Genomic DNA, 14771 nt, shown 5'->3' on the forward strand with positions numbered 1-14771 from the left:
TTCAGGGTTGGCTGAAAATGCTCCATAGAGCTCTCAGCAAAATAAAGGAGGGAAAATCTCCTATTACCTCAGATCTCTTGTGCTCTGAGGTAGGCAGGGACTCTTTATATGTCTTTGCCTGAGTTAAAGCAGCTTCCAGTAGGTTTAGCTTGAATGTTACCTGCAAGACTTATTATTTTCCAACCCAGATATCAGAGGCCAAATCGATATACCCCTCACAAGAGGTAGATACTTCTTGAATATTGATTTGCGTATTTGATAGTACTGATACAAGATTCTAAGGCCAGCAAGACTTTAGGGCATGGGCATTTTGACTTTCAAGCAGTAGTGATCAGACACTCTGACCACCCCCATGGTCCAGCCCTTTTGCACTGAGGTTCTTCATCCCTTAACAGAAACCTCAGCACAGGATGACGCTAGACGGAAAGGCAGTTTTGTCACCTCATTTGGGCATGACCTGTGGATGTTACTCCAACAACACCCTGAAATTGCTAATGCCTTGCTGTCTTCAGTTCTTATTTGAGGTGGGAATAATTTTCTGTGCTATTTAAACCTGGCTGCACTGTGCATTGAGAGTAAGGAAAAGCTTCCCATCCTATGTATGCTGAATAATGCTAGGATCAGTTAGACACTCCAGAAGGTAGTGCTAGCAGAGTACAGATAAAGTGCCTATCCCTATAATTCATAACTTGCAAAGCATGGTATAATATAATTACTAATGCAGCTAACAGTCTTTACAAGTCCTTTCCAAAAGTGGCAGGGGTTTTTGTATAGCTTTCTGGTCTCTTTGAAGTCTTGGGACAAAATTAAAACCTTACTAAGTGGATGAAATAAAGGATTATATTAATTTAAAAACAAACATCCCAAATCCCAAAAATCCAGTAAACACGCCAGTAATAGAAGTCATCTGTTAATAGAAAAAAGATATCTATCTACCTATCGTTTTACTTTAACTTCTCAGTTTGTTGGAGAATTTTTTTGGCATATATTCCTGTCCATATGTGCACTTGTTTACTATACCATTTACAAAGTCCTTAGCATACAGATGGTACAAAATAAAGTGAATAAAAATTAATAGATTCCTATTACTTTATTTTCTTTAATTCTACTTTTATTACAAAATCCATTTTGTTTCTGTCTAGAAATAGTTTAGACATCAGAAGAATGCTTAGCAACTATTAAATGTAGATTGCAGCCTGAGTGCTAAAGTAAAGTAAGTCTATATAATTTAATAGCTTTTCAATTTAATGAAAATTCGTTGCCAGATTGTTTAATCAAGAATTTGTCATTGTCTGTGCAAATAATTTCATGTGAAACTGTCAACAGTTTCTCACAGATTTCTCAGTAGAAAACCTAAAGAAAAGCTTCAGTAAAGCACAGCCTTTGCAATATCAGGAGTTCATTTCAGAAAAGTGTCAGCCCATTTGATGTAATTTTACAAGGGATGGATCGTTACCTTTCAGGTGAAGTTAATGACACATGCAGCAGAAGCATTCTGCAGGTATTAAGTATATCTGACAGAAAATACAAATCTAGTTTCAGACAACACAACTGTAATTTGAAGCTTATTGTGAGAGTGTTTGCAGCTGTGAGCTCTTTATAAAGGGTGATTGTTATGTTCCTCAACAATCTTAGTCATACCATTAAGATGTCCATCAAACTTGTGAAGCAGAAAGCCAGCAAATGTTTAAATTACAGGCCTTTGGTAATTTACATTGACCTCTTAAGCATCAGGTGAATTATTAAGTAAAAAGCATAAATTGCTGCACCCTTAAAACCTTTGATGACCAGGTTCTCAGAGAGTGGTTCAGTTGCAAACAAAATATAATAAACAAGACAGCTGAGAGTATCCATCGTTAAGAAAAAAATCAACACTGATCAAAAAACCAATGCAGTGTTGTAGTGGGGGTTCCTACAACATGTATATACAGTGAGGCCCGTGGAAAAGAAATATAAGGACCAATTCTTGGTAGATGTTTCAGAGAGATGTTTATTTTCAGCCGCATGGCCGGTGACTTCTGAAGAACTGTGACAATCATGGGACCAGAGGGTCCTTGCTGGGCAGGGGAACACAAAACAACCAATGGGGAAGGAGGCTGACCAGGGGCCAGGGAAACCCCATGCCTCCCTCCCAGTGCCCCTCTCCCAGGACCCCATGCCAGGGGGGAGGAACCCCAAGAGTGCAGTGCTTTGTGCTGGCCTCTTCACATTGAGAACTTACTTTCAGTGTGGTAGAAAGTAGGTGCAAGCACAAGAATGCAGAATATCTATGAAGACTAAGAAAGATCAAATGAAGGTAAAAGAAATACCATATACAAAGTTGGAATATGATGAACTGAGAAGGAAATGTCAAAAACATTATAATCTAAAGCTCCAGATATCGCCCAAGAGTTAAAAATGTTTTCTTATGTTCTTGTGCTTCACCTAGAGGCCTTAGAAGTTTTCACTGCTGTCCCTATTTTGTATTAATAACTATAAAAGTGTGGATACAAAAATGCTGCTAGCAAGGATTTTCTTGCTGTTTTCTAAGCCTGTGAGAGACTTTTCTCTCTTACAGAAGAGGTAGCAGAGTTATGTAAACAACCACACATCTGAACAACCACACACAACCTTGAAAATTCATTGTTTATGGTACAGTAGAAAAATATTTTGACAATGGATGTTTTAGGATTTTAGCCAATCACCCCAGAGGGTGGCTGATCCTTTGTCCAATTAGACTATGAAGAAAAAAGTCTATAAAAGAGTTTGTAAAATAATTAAATAAATCAATCTGCTGCACAATTCCTGCCTGCTGGATCTTCTCTCCTCCTCCCTACAGCTGTGGGACACGGTGATATACCCTAGGGCGTAGGACTGCGGTAATATAAAAGTACTACCAATATGGTTCAAAGAGAATAATCAGGATGTCTTTAACAGCTCCTAAGCATTGCCCAATATTGGTCTCAAAACCCCAAACCCAGAGCTAGATGGTAGTTTACTTCCTAATAAAGGAAGCTATTGTTAACAATCTAACCTGTGAGATAGCAGTCACCTCTTCTCTAACTGGACTCGTGCATTATAAGCATTCGAAAAGATTTCCATTTTTGAAAGAATTTCTCAAAGGGACAATGGATGCCCTTACTTCTAAGTTTATTAAGTAAAAGGCCTTTTCATGAATCCTGCAGAAATGGCAGCCAATAAAAGGATGTGTCCTTTCTTCCAAACATACCTGAGAACAGGAACATGAATCATATACGGAAGCTCTGTGAACAGTCAATTTTTTAAAAAAAAAATTTGAAGAATACTGTAATTAAAAGAAATGTGAAGAATACTGTCGTTGCAAACATTTACAAACTGTTTCCAAACCTTAAATTTAGATTTGGATTTGGTAAACATTTATTGTGTTATTTAAGGTATATGTATTCTGAACTGTGAACCAGTCCAGCAAGTATACCATAACCTGTATCTAGAGGACATTCCCAGGTTCCTATCTGTATTGCATCTATTTGTAACTGACACTCGCATTGGATTTTTACATTGGTAGTTTGGAACAAAGATCAACATGAAATGTCAAGGTTTTAGCTGAAATTTAAGTCCCTGCTTCTCATAGTTTAATAAAAGGCAATTACTTATTTAAAGTTAAATGCAAAGATTAAGAGTTTCTAGGTCCTGCTGTGGGTTTATCAAATTTGCAAAACATCATACAGTGCAAAGTTATCATTTGTCAGTTTTAATTTCACTGACAGTATGAGTCTGCATGCATTCCTGCATATACACGTATCTGCCAACAGTGATTGGAAAAGACTGTTTTGCCTTACCACTTTGGATGAGGTGCATGACGCTCCTTTTCTTGTCTGTTTATGGGCTGAAATGTACATATGTTTTCCCCTTCAATTCAAGTTCTGTGAGCACATCAAACCAGAACAATACATAGAAAATGCTGAAGGCTTGCACATTATGTATGCATGCTTTCCTGCAAGTCTTAGAATTATAGTTGCTGTGGTTTTTTCTGCTTTCAACACATACTGAATGAGAGCTTTGAGATGAAGTTTGAAAAACTGAAATGAACAGAGCTGTCATCTATTTCTCTACATGCTGGTATTTAGCCTCAGGCTGTATCACACTCGGTGTAGACTTTTAAAGAAAGGTTTTAAGGGGGAAGAAGAAAGCTTTCTTACCTGCCTTTGCTGCTGCCAGGTTCAATGCAAATCAAATATGGTTCAGCCAACTGAATTTGCACTAGTTATATTGTTTGTTATTCTTCTTTCTCATTCTCTTGGGACGTGCTACTAAAGACTAACACTTGTGGGTTTTTTGATATTTTTGCCTTTGTAACTGCTTTTGGTTTAAATTAACCTTCTCATGACAGCCTGAATCATAGTATTGTAGGGAAACTGTTGCGTTGGGAAATGGAAATGGTTATTGATAACCTCTGCTTCAGACAAACTATTGCCCATTCCAAATGGTAGTCTCTCAGGCACAGCTTGTATTTTGTCATTGGTTTTCTCAGGTATCCCTGTCAAAACTGTAGGATAGACATGAAATAATACCTCATATGTTGACAATCAACACAGTGATCAGTGCTGTGCTGTAAAGGAGGTCTATGCTATGTTTTATGACATGAATAAAGCAAAAGCCTAGGCCTGCTGAAGACTAACAAAAATACATCTGCTAATGTTTCCTCAACAATTGTCTTTCCTGATTTCATTATTTATCTTTTGCAGATTCTAGAACTCTCACAGGCTGAGTGTGATGGTTTTGCCTTTTTAAGCAGAGGGAATGCAGATCGCCCACAAAACAGCACATTAATGGGAAACAGTGTTATATAGTGTACACTTCTCTTGTCTTTGTCCCAGGGTCTTGACAAGGCAACAGTTTTTGTAAGAGCTCTGTGTCAGAACTGTAAAATTTGGAAAACATAGTAAAGAATAAAAGTTATCATTCCTTTTTTTTTTTTTTTAAGTGGGTGAGAAAATCCAGAGATTCTTTTTAATATTTTTTCCAAATATTTTTCCATTTTTCAAGGGATAAAGCTGAAAGGCTTATTTTTAAAATCCTTCCATAGAGGTAGATGAAATCTGGACAATTTGGTGAATTCTGGGATGCAAAGGTATAGCTGGAACAGGCTAAGGTTAAAAGCCTTAGCAGAATGTTATATATTTGCTCTAAAAATCTACTTCACAGTTGTAAAATAACACTGTAATAGATACACAGAACATTAAAGTACAACCTTAGAGCTCCCATGGTTATAGCAGGTTTTTAAGGGACAGGTTTTAGTCAGCTGAGCCACATTTTTCAAGGAGATATTTCTGCTCTTTGGTGTCACGTATTTCCTCTGTGTGTGTGGCTTCTCTGCATATATGTGTCACTGAGCCTGGTTTTCCCCTATATTTGCTGCTCAATTTTCACACTGTGGCTACTCTGCATGTTATGTTCTCTGTAGGTTATTTACTTCTGCATGGAGAAATAAATGACAGGTCACTGTGTTTGTGTGCAGGAAAACCTTAAACTGAAGGAAATTACATGTATGAGACAGAATGGCAAACATGTTTCTGGATTTCAGAATGCATGACAGAACATATTCCTTGCTCATGCCCCGTACAACACAATTAGTTTTCTCTGGCGTGTCTGGGACGGCTTTTGTTGTTTTAACTGCTCCAGCCCTGGGTCGGTCTGTGCCACGGTTCGCGAATCGACCAAGGACGAACCCGGGCTTCCCTGCACCCCCTCCGTTATCTGCTTCGCTTTTGCCGTATCTGCTGCTCTGGGTGTTTAGCATTTTGGGCAGCTCGTGATCTGTTACAAATAGCCTTCTGTTCCGTTTGAGTTTTAGCTCCTGCCGCCTGAGAGGGAAGCAGGCGGGGCCCCCTCTCCCTCCCGTGCAGGCAGCAGAGGCTGCGCGCAAGCCGCGTCGCTGTGAGAAGCTGCAGGCGTCTCGCTGCGCTGTTCCATCTGACTTTTGCATGCAATTACTTCATATACCACTCTGCAGTTAGGAAGAAGCTTAGCACTGGACCATTTCCACGGGAGGCTGCTTATTAACTTACTAAAAGCATCTCTCTGCGATTTTGACATAACATTTCCCATTATGACTCTAGGATTAATCCTGAAGCATAAAGTCCATACCTGACAGTGACGTCAGAAGTTTTCCTCAGTTCCCTCTGCTCCGTAACTGTTCAGAAGTACGGTCCTGGTTCCTTCCACCAGCCTCTAGGGTCCGAGATCCTGTTTCTCTTTTTTTTTCTTTTTTTTTTCTTTTTTTCCCCGGGGAATAGACTTCTTCATTTTCCCAGCTCGAAGCTGCTTTTTCTTCTTTTCTCGTTTTCTTCAGGGAGGTTCAAACTCTGAGTCCTCACACGGGTCACCAATTATTAGTTTTCTCTGTGTTTTCATTTTTGTCTCTCTGAATCGTGGGTTCTTTTACTCAGTTTGGATTGAAAGGCAGAGGACGCTAGATTGTTCTTCAGATTTAGGCGTTTATTATTTTCTTATCTATAGCACAGCTGCACGGGATGTGCCTCCAAGGTAACACAATGGAAAATGGCTCCGAGTTCTAACTTTCAAGTCTGTTTAAGGTCCAAATCACCCAATTATAAAACTTGTTTTTATTTATAATCCAATAACTATCTATTCATGGTCTGCAGTGTGGGTTTTTTAACCCAATAAAAGAACACTCAGATTTGTGAAGAAGAAGGAGAAGAAGAGCTAATCCCCACCCAAAATCCTCCATATTGTTACACATGTATATATAATATCCCAGAAACCTAAATTCTCTAAACCCAGAGTTCCAACACAACACATTTTGTAACACAAAATACATGTTTCCTTTTCCAAAGCATCTAAAACACGCCAAGGGTTATGAAGTTATAACTAATATTATTCTTCCTGAAGATTTTTGGGCATCTGTTTGAACTGAAATAAATTCAGAATGTATATTCCTTAAGGATAAGTAGACTTACTTTTGGTTTATATAAAAAGGTTCTTCTGAGAACAAAACTTTCAATAATAATTTCACTCAGACCTGTTTCTAACCTAAAATTTGGTTTAAAATGATTAACATAACTTGATTTCAAGTTGATTGTATGTGAACTGCATTTTTGCAAGTTGTTAATTTGCTTGGCTGAATTACTGAGGCTCTGAAACTAGTTTTGACTTCTGTCTACTATGGTTGGTGGAGGAAATACAAATACTATGATGTATGAGCTGTAAGGTATCTCCTTTGAGATCATGCAAGTTCTCTGCCATTTGAGAAGAGGGGAGATTTAATGAAAAAAGGAAATCTAGATGTATTGAACTGATTTGCAATGCTTGGATAGTGGAGAATATTACAGGTTAGAATAACTTAAATGGCCTTTCTTGTCTTGGCAAAGAATTATATCTTTTGTCAAAACTAAATGGGCCTTGCTGTAGACCATTCTGATTTTACAAAACCAACATTGTCTAGGAAAAAGATTGCTTTGGAGTAATTTATTTTCTAGTATCAGTCAATAACCTAACACTAAGGAAATGTATTGCTAAAGGTTTTGAAAACAAAGTTTCTGAACTATTTCCTAAGAACTTGCCTTCAAACTGACTGTCAGTAGGATTTCATAAAGACTTTTTACTTTAGTAGATATTTATCTCAGAGGAATTACCCATATATTATTAATAGAAAGCATTATACCATCTCTAAAACTAGTACTCTGCAATATGCAGGGAAAAGCAAGGAAAGAAATTAAACCCTGTATTCAGATCTTCGAAAGAGTATGAAGTATGAATTGATCTTGCCAATAGAATAGTTTGTTTCATGATTAATTACCTATTTAATAACTTGTATAGTGATTACTCTATTTAATAACTTGTATAGTGATTACACTTATCAAAAATTGGTGTGTAAGTAGAGGCAAAGATAGGTTAATTGGCTGGTTTGTAAGTTCCATGCAGTATGAAGAAATGAACCCTGATTTAAAGAAGATATTTGTATTTATAGAAAAAGCATATTTTTCCCCAGTTTCTAAAAATTTGCACTAGAATAATTGTGTCAATTTTATTATCCCTAGCTTTAAATGGCAATTAAAATGTTAGCAGTTTTGGAAAATGGATTATACTAAGCAATGTTGAAGCTTTTTTCCCTAATTTTACAACCAGATGGTCACATATTGAAGCATCCTAGATTATCTCAAAAGTGTTTACTTTATAAACACAGTTGAAAATACTACACTTCTGGCAAGCCTAAAACTGCTTTGTTACCAGTATGAAGCTTTTTGACAAGAGTCACTCACTGAAATGACAGGTGTAAGCTGTGCTTCTTGACAGTAACAGGTCAGGAAATTCACGCCAACTTGAAGTAGATCAAAGGCAACAAATTCCTCATAAAAATGAGGAAGAGAATTAGTGCTATTCAGGAAGATTAAATCAAGTCTCAGTTAAATTAAATTAAATGGAAAATTTTCATTACATGTAGGGAAATTAAACCAAATAACTGGACCTGGATTCATAACCTAAGTGCACATGCAACTTTTACTCTACAGATAATCCGGCTGAATCCAGCTCTGGGATCCATCACAGGAAGGACATGGACCTGTTGGAGAGAGTCTAGATGAAGGCCATCAAGATGAATTTAGAGGGATGAAGCACCTTTCCTGTGAGGAACATCTGAGAGAATTGGGACTGTTCAGCCTGAAAAAGAGCATCAGGGTGTACCTAACTGCAGCCTTCTGGTACCTGAAGGGAGCCTACAAGAAAGACAGAGAGACACTACTTAAAAGACCATGTAGTGATAGGACAGGTTTAGAGGGCAGGTTTAGATTAGATATTAGGAAGAATTTCTTTACTGTGAGAGTGGTGAGGCACTGGAAAAGGTTGCCCAGAGAAGTTATGGATGCTCCAATCCTGCCAGTCTTCAAGGCCAAGTTGGATGGGGCTTTGAGTAACCTGATGTAGTGGAAGGTGTCCCTGTCCATGGCAGGGGGGTTGGAACTAGATAGTCTCTAAGGTGCTTTTCAACACAGGCCATTCTTTAATTCTGTCAATTCCATTAAAGTAATAACTTGAGTAATAATTTAGGGAAAGCACTGGAGAAATTCTTATGAATTAATATGTTACAGTCTTGGAAGTAGCTTGCAAGGTGTGTCCCAGTGTGTTTATAGGAGTCATGCCCAAGAAGTAGAATAGATACCTGTCTAAACATTGAAAATTCTTGATGCAAACTCTTGTTGGAAACCGTGAAATAAAGACACATACAGAAATAAAGACAACTGAGACACTCAAAACACCTTTGAGGTTTGAAATATATTTCTTCCAAAATTTAAACTGTTCCAAAATCCATAAAATTTAGTGTAAATATGCAGTCCAAAAGGTAAAAAGAAATTATTTCTGGTACTTGGTATCATTTTATATGTCAGAAACATTCATTAAAATCCCATTCATTTGGTAGCATAAACTTCTGTTGCTATTTCGGTTTCAGTGACATTGGATGTTACCACAGCAATAAAAAAAAATAAATTCATAAAAAGAAAAAATAAAAGGAGAAATGAAATGGACTTTGTTCTCATTCAAAAATAAAAAGTTGCTACAAGAATGCTAATGGGGTATGTGTGCTGACAGTCAAAGAAATGTGTCTGGTACATAACAAGCAGCAGAGAAATGGCTGAATAATTTATTAGAGGACTTGGTTATTTATTTGAACTTAAGCAGAAGGCCATTAGATATTTACTGCAAGACAGATTAACACGATTAAGAACAGTCTTGTTATTTTTCATCCAGTATGGGTGCTGGGCTTGCCGTCTCATTTTCATGTGTCATAGGTAGCTTGCCTCTGCTGGGCCTCTGTGATTCAGCTGTCATAGATGTTGGTGTGACTCTTCCCATTCACTTTGAGGAGTCTTGGACTGAGCTGCTAAACTACATTTTCCTTCATGAATATCAATGGAAGTGGCATGTCAGTGCCAGATTTCATTTTATTCTTAATGCACCCTGCTGGATAGAGTACATGCTTTGTTCATTCAATGAGTATGAAATACCAAAACCTGTCAGAGAGATATCAGAGGCAATTATAGCACATTTAGAGTACTATGCTATGAGGAAATAGTTTCAGAATAACTAGTAATTTATTCTATCCAAATTGTTTCAACTACACTGTGAGAATATATAATTGACAGCAACTGATATCATAAAAATGTTAGCCAAATTACATTAGCTGTAAGTTAACTCTAGTTCTGCTTTATTTTGCTGGAATAAAATGTCACTTTTTTGTTTTTAACAAGAATAGAGCCCCTTGCACATAAGACAGAAAGAGCTGTATATTCTGCATAAAGTACAGTTTGTGGTTAAATTTCTTATAACGTGGATTTTTTTATCTTTGTTAGTTTTTCCAAGCAATAATTCACCATTTTTTTTTAAGGTACTGGTCTTATAAATGGGGATCTGTAAGAGAAAACTGTTGATGATCTGTTTTGGGGTGTACTTCCCTCCATCAAAATACTGGAAACAAGATATTCTGTGAAATTTAGCATACATAAGTGCTTAAGCTGGTATAGTAAAGAAATAATACACATTAAGGGATCACAGAAATTGAATAACTGATTTTAAACCTCCCTTTGACCCTGGTTTGTGACCTTATCATCTGCTTCTACAGAGTAAGTTAAAAAAGATAAGTGACCTTTTCTGTTGCGTACAAATTAAGCATTATCAAAACAAGTATGTAGGGTTTGTACACTCACATTTTAAAATTTGACATATGGAATTGGGCAAAGTGCAAAAAAGAGTCACTTCCAAGAGGCAGAAGTAATGTTTATCACAGAGATACATAAAGAGTTCACACTCTACATTTGAGAGAAAAACCTGAGAAGTGACTTGACTGCAGTTTATAAGTACTTTCACAGAGAGAAAAAGCCAATTGCTTAAGTACTTTGCAATTTTCCAGGCAGAGAAAGACATAAAAAAACCCAGAGGCAGAAACTGGAATGAAACCAAGAAATAGATTTTGAACAGTGAAAACGATTAAACCCTGAAATAAGCAGTAGTGGATCCTTCACCTCTCTAAAAAAACATCATCTGCATTCTGGAAGGTACTAGCTAAAAATAAGCTACCAGATTTCATTCAGCTGTATTTGAGTGATACAAAACAAGCTGGGCAAGGGTATGTGCAAACAGATGATAGCAATTAGGAATGGGGAGAGAAAAGGAAGAGTTTTAACTTACTGTCCTACCATCCAGCAGGCAATAGATTTAGTCAACGTAGACAACATTTTTGCCCTCTCCTCTCTAACTGCCTTTACAGGCTACAGAAAAAGAGGGAAGGTAAATACTCCAAGGGATAATTTAGACAAAGAATTGGCGAAGGATGCTATGAATTACCCTTTTCTAATTGACTGTCCTTCTATCAATCAGAGAAGATGTATAGATGGATTGGTGTGATAATTCTCCAAATACTTCCTTGGTAAATTAAATTTTGGTACAGAAGGCTCTGTTTCTTAGGGAGAAAACAACTCATCTGCTTCTATGAGATACTTCCTTGTCTATTTAGGGGTCATCCTCGAATTCACACAGGTAAATATGGTAGGTTTTAAGACACCTATATCAACTGAATCATTTTAAGAATTTCTCTGTAGAGATTTGGTATAAAAGAGGACCACATATAGATCACGTGGTTTCTAGGTTTTGCAGCAGCAATTGTTAAAAAATAATTTTGTAGTGTCTTTCCTTTAAAACTGTATCTGCAAAGATAGTCTGATTACTTATCTTTTTGCCCTTCAGCTCCATAAAAATAAGTTGTCACTGTGGGCAAAGAATAGATTTTAAAGAAAAAAGGTGATCTTGACACTAGTGAGCTGCTAAAAAAAGATACTAAATGAGAAGAGTGTGAAAATCTTCAGAGGACATTTGCTGGAGCATGTTTTCAAGCTACAGGCATCAGTGCTGAGTTGAGGTGCATCATTCAGAGACTGAATATCCCCATCTATAGAAAAGTAAGGGCAGGATAATGATTATTGAGCATTTAGCCCAAACTAGTTATATTTGAATTCCGCCGATATTAATGTCTTTAAAAATAAGAACTGAGACATGTACACCTGAATTTGGAATGAAATAAACTTGGCATGGAAATAATTGAACATTTAACAATAATTTTCTAAAACTTAAATGCTTTTAGTAAAATCTAATGTATGGGTGCAGGGGGAGTAAACATCCTCTTACTGGCAGGCTCCAGTCTACAGAATCTCACATTATTCCAAGGACTTTTTGGAGTACTTCGAATATCAGACTGTGGGTCTTGAAAAGTATGAAAACTTCCACAGATTAACAAAAAGACACACAACTTTTAGTTTAGTCAGATTAGTGAAATGATGTTAAATACCAGTATCAACACTATTTTCTTAGTGCGGGAAGGGATGCATTTATTTTTAAGTGTTGCGTCAAAAATAGTTATTATTTTGGTCAACATCTACAAAAGAAGCTACATTGTTACTGTTAGTCTTGCTGACTCATAGAAAAACTCATCCTAGTATATGAAGCCACTTAAACTCACTTAAGTATCTTTTATGGACAAATAAACACATAATTCTCATCTGCTTGTATTGGATGTACCGACTTCTAGTTCTTAAAAACTCTAGTCTCGTTTTTGCATTTAAAAGCAGTTCCACCCCTGGGTAAAGAAACAACTTTTCATTGTTTCAGGAACATATGGCAGCTTCCAAATCCATGGATGAAAGATTTCTTTAAGTAGTTTAGAAATAGTTGTATAGTAGTGATGTAGTATAGTAGTGTAGTATACAGTGTAGTTTATAGCATTATAAACATGCATGCTTATTAAATGTATTTCTAATCATAAGGCAGCGCAATATTAAAATTTCAGAGTATCTCACTGTTTTTTTAAATATATACTCTTTCTGCCTTTATTATGAATATATGTTGTGATACAAGTAGCCAAAGACTTTGAGACCAAAAAACAGGACCGAACAAAAGATATCATTTAGATATATACAGTAAACCACCACAATATCCAGTTTGCTGATAAGAAAAAAAATCTTGCTTTCCTTCGGCCGTAATTTCCTTTATTGTTTTTGTCTATCCCAATTCCTATTATATTTTTTGTAAGACACAAACTAAAAGCTATGAAGTATTCTAATCCTTCCTAATACAAAAAAACCACTTAAAATAAAGCCAAGTATTAGATATGAAAGTTAACCCAACAGGTTTTTATCAAACGAAATATCAAGTAGGAGACCAATTCTCTTAACTCTGTTTCGTTGTAGGACTGAGTCTTCTCAGGTTTTGAAACTGTCTGAACACTATAAACATGCACTCAATATTTAATAGGTGATATTGAACAACATATTTCATGGCTGAATACAGGACAGAACAAGAGCTTTTTGTTGACATGACAATTCATCCCTTCTGTTGACTGTCAAAGCAGGGTATAACATAAGCAAATACCACCACCATAAAAAAAAAGCAATTAGAATTAGTTTTCCTATTCAAAATACTGTGGCAGATTTTAGTTATTTACCTTATCCTGTCTTTACCACAGAAATATATCTCTAGTGGAAAAATGGCAAAATAAGGACAAAACAGTCTGGGTAGTTATTGACTTCTGATGCTGAAATTTACTTCAAGATAATCTCCACACCAATGAAATCCTCTCAATGTAATTATTCCTCTTGAGGAATTTTTTAAGCGTTTCTACTTTTATTGACTTGTTCAAATGGATAACTATTTTGTCTTTCTCTCTTCTCCAATAACAATATTGATCTTTTTAAAAATAACACAGTCGATCAGTGTTCACTGAATTTGTAAGTAAAAAAAGTTGCCTCCTCAGAGCAACTTCAGTTTTACTTCTAGTGTGCTGTTTTCATCTGGTATTGATTATAAAATCATACAGTCTGACTCTATTAATTGTTGAAGTGCTGTATTGGTTCTGCATACATGACAAGGTTTTGGAAGCAGAGAGGCTACTTGGATGGCTTCTGTGAGAAGATGCCAGAAGTTTCTGCTGTGTCTAACAGAGACACCGCCAGGTAACTCCTGACTCAGACTGACCTGATAACAGTCACAGCTCAGGTCATCAGCAATGGTGGTAGCATCTGTGGGACTATGTGGTTAAGAAGAGGGAAAAAAAAGGCCCTGCTGGGGAACAGTATCCAGAAGAGAGGAATATATATGAGCAACAGTCATGCAGACACCAGTGAAGAAGGAGTGGGAGGAGGTGCTCCAGGTTCTGGAGCAGAGGTTCCCCTCTGTGGGGAGAGATAAGATAGAATTGGGTTGCAAGCTGTGGAACGTGCCTGCACAGGCACAAGGTGGCACAAAGAAGCACAGGGCAGCACAGAGAGGCTTGTCTCCACCAGACCCTGGGGGAAGGAGGTGTTACACGGCAGAGCCCTACACAGAGGAGCCTGCCGGGAGCTGAGGGACAGATGAACAGCGAGTGATCATCCCATAGGAGGAAGTGTGTTGCTGATGTGGCAACATGGGATAGGTCACATAGTGAGAATTGCCATGTAAGCAAATACTGTGCCTTGAAAAAGTGTATAAAACCAGCTCGTTTCTTTGAATAAACAATTCAAATTCCCTGCTGGTGTGGGTCTGTGCCTCAATCGCTACACCCCTCCAGCCCCTGGACCATGGTGAGGCAGTTTGAAGACCAGCATGGTGAGGGACCCAAACTGGAGAACTCTGCTCTTGAAGGACTGTGCCATGTGGAAGAGACCGGCACTGAAGCAGTTTGTGAAGTACTGTTATGACCCTGTCTAGGGAAGAGGAGTTAATAACAACAGAATAGATTTGTGTTGCAAGTTTCTGAGTTTGCCGATGTT

General features: G+C 37.2%; 1 long non-coding RNA gene across 1 annotated transcript in view; it reads right to left on the minus strand.

Moving 5' to 3' along the window:
- Window positions 1-6503, minus strand: part of LOC121667243 — a 53259-nt gene extending 46756 nt beyond the window's left edge. Inside the window, exon 1 of the long non-coding RNA XR_006016979.1 lies at window positions 6106-6503. This is a non-coding gene — a long non-coding RNA (uncharacterized LOC121667243). The remainder of the gene's footprint in view (window positions 1-6105) is intronic.
- Between the last annotated feature and the right edge of the window lie 8268 nt (window positions 6504-14771).

The sequence above is a fragment of the Corvus kubaryi genome, unplaced genomic scaffold (genome assembly GCF_017639235.1).
Source record: "Corvus kubaryi isolate FWS band 111438036 unplaced genomic scaffold, C.kubaryi_AGA036_p1.0 37357, whole genome shotgun sequence".
NCBI lineage: Eukaryota > Metazoa > Chordata > Aves > Passeriformes > Corvidae > Corvus > Corvus kubaryi.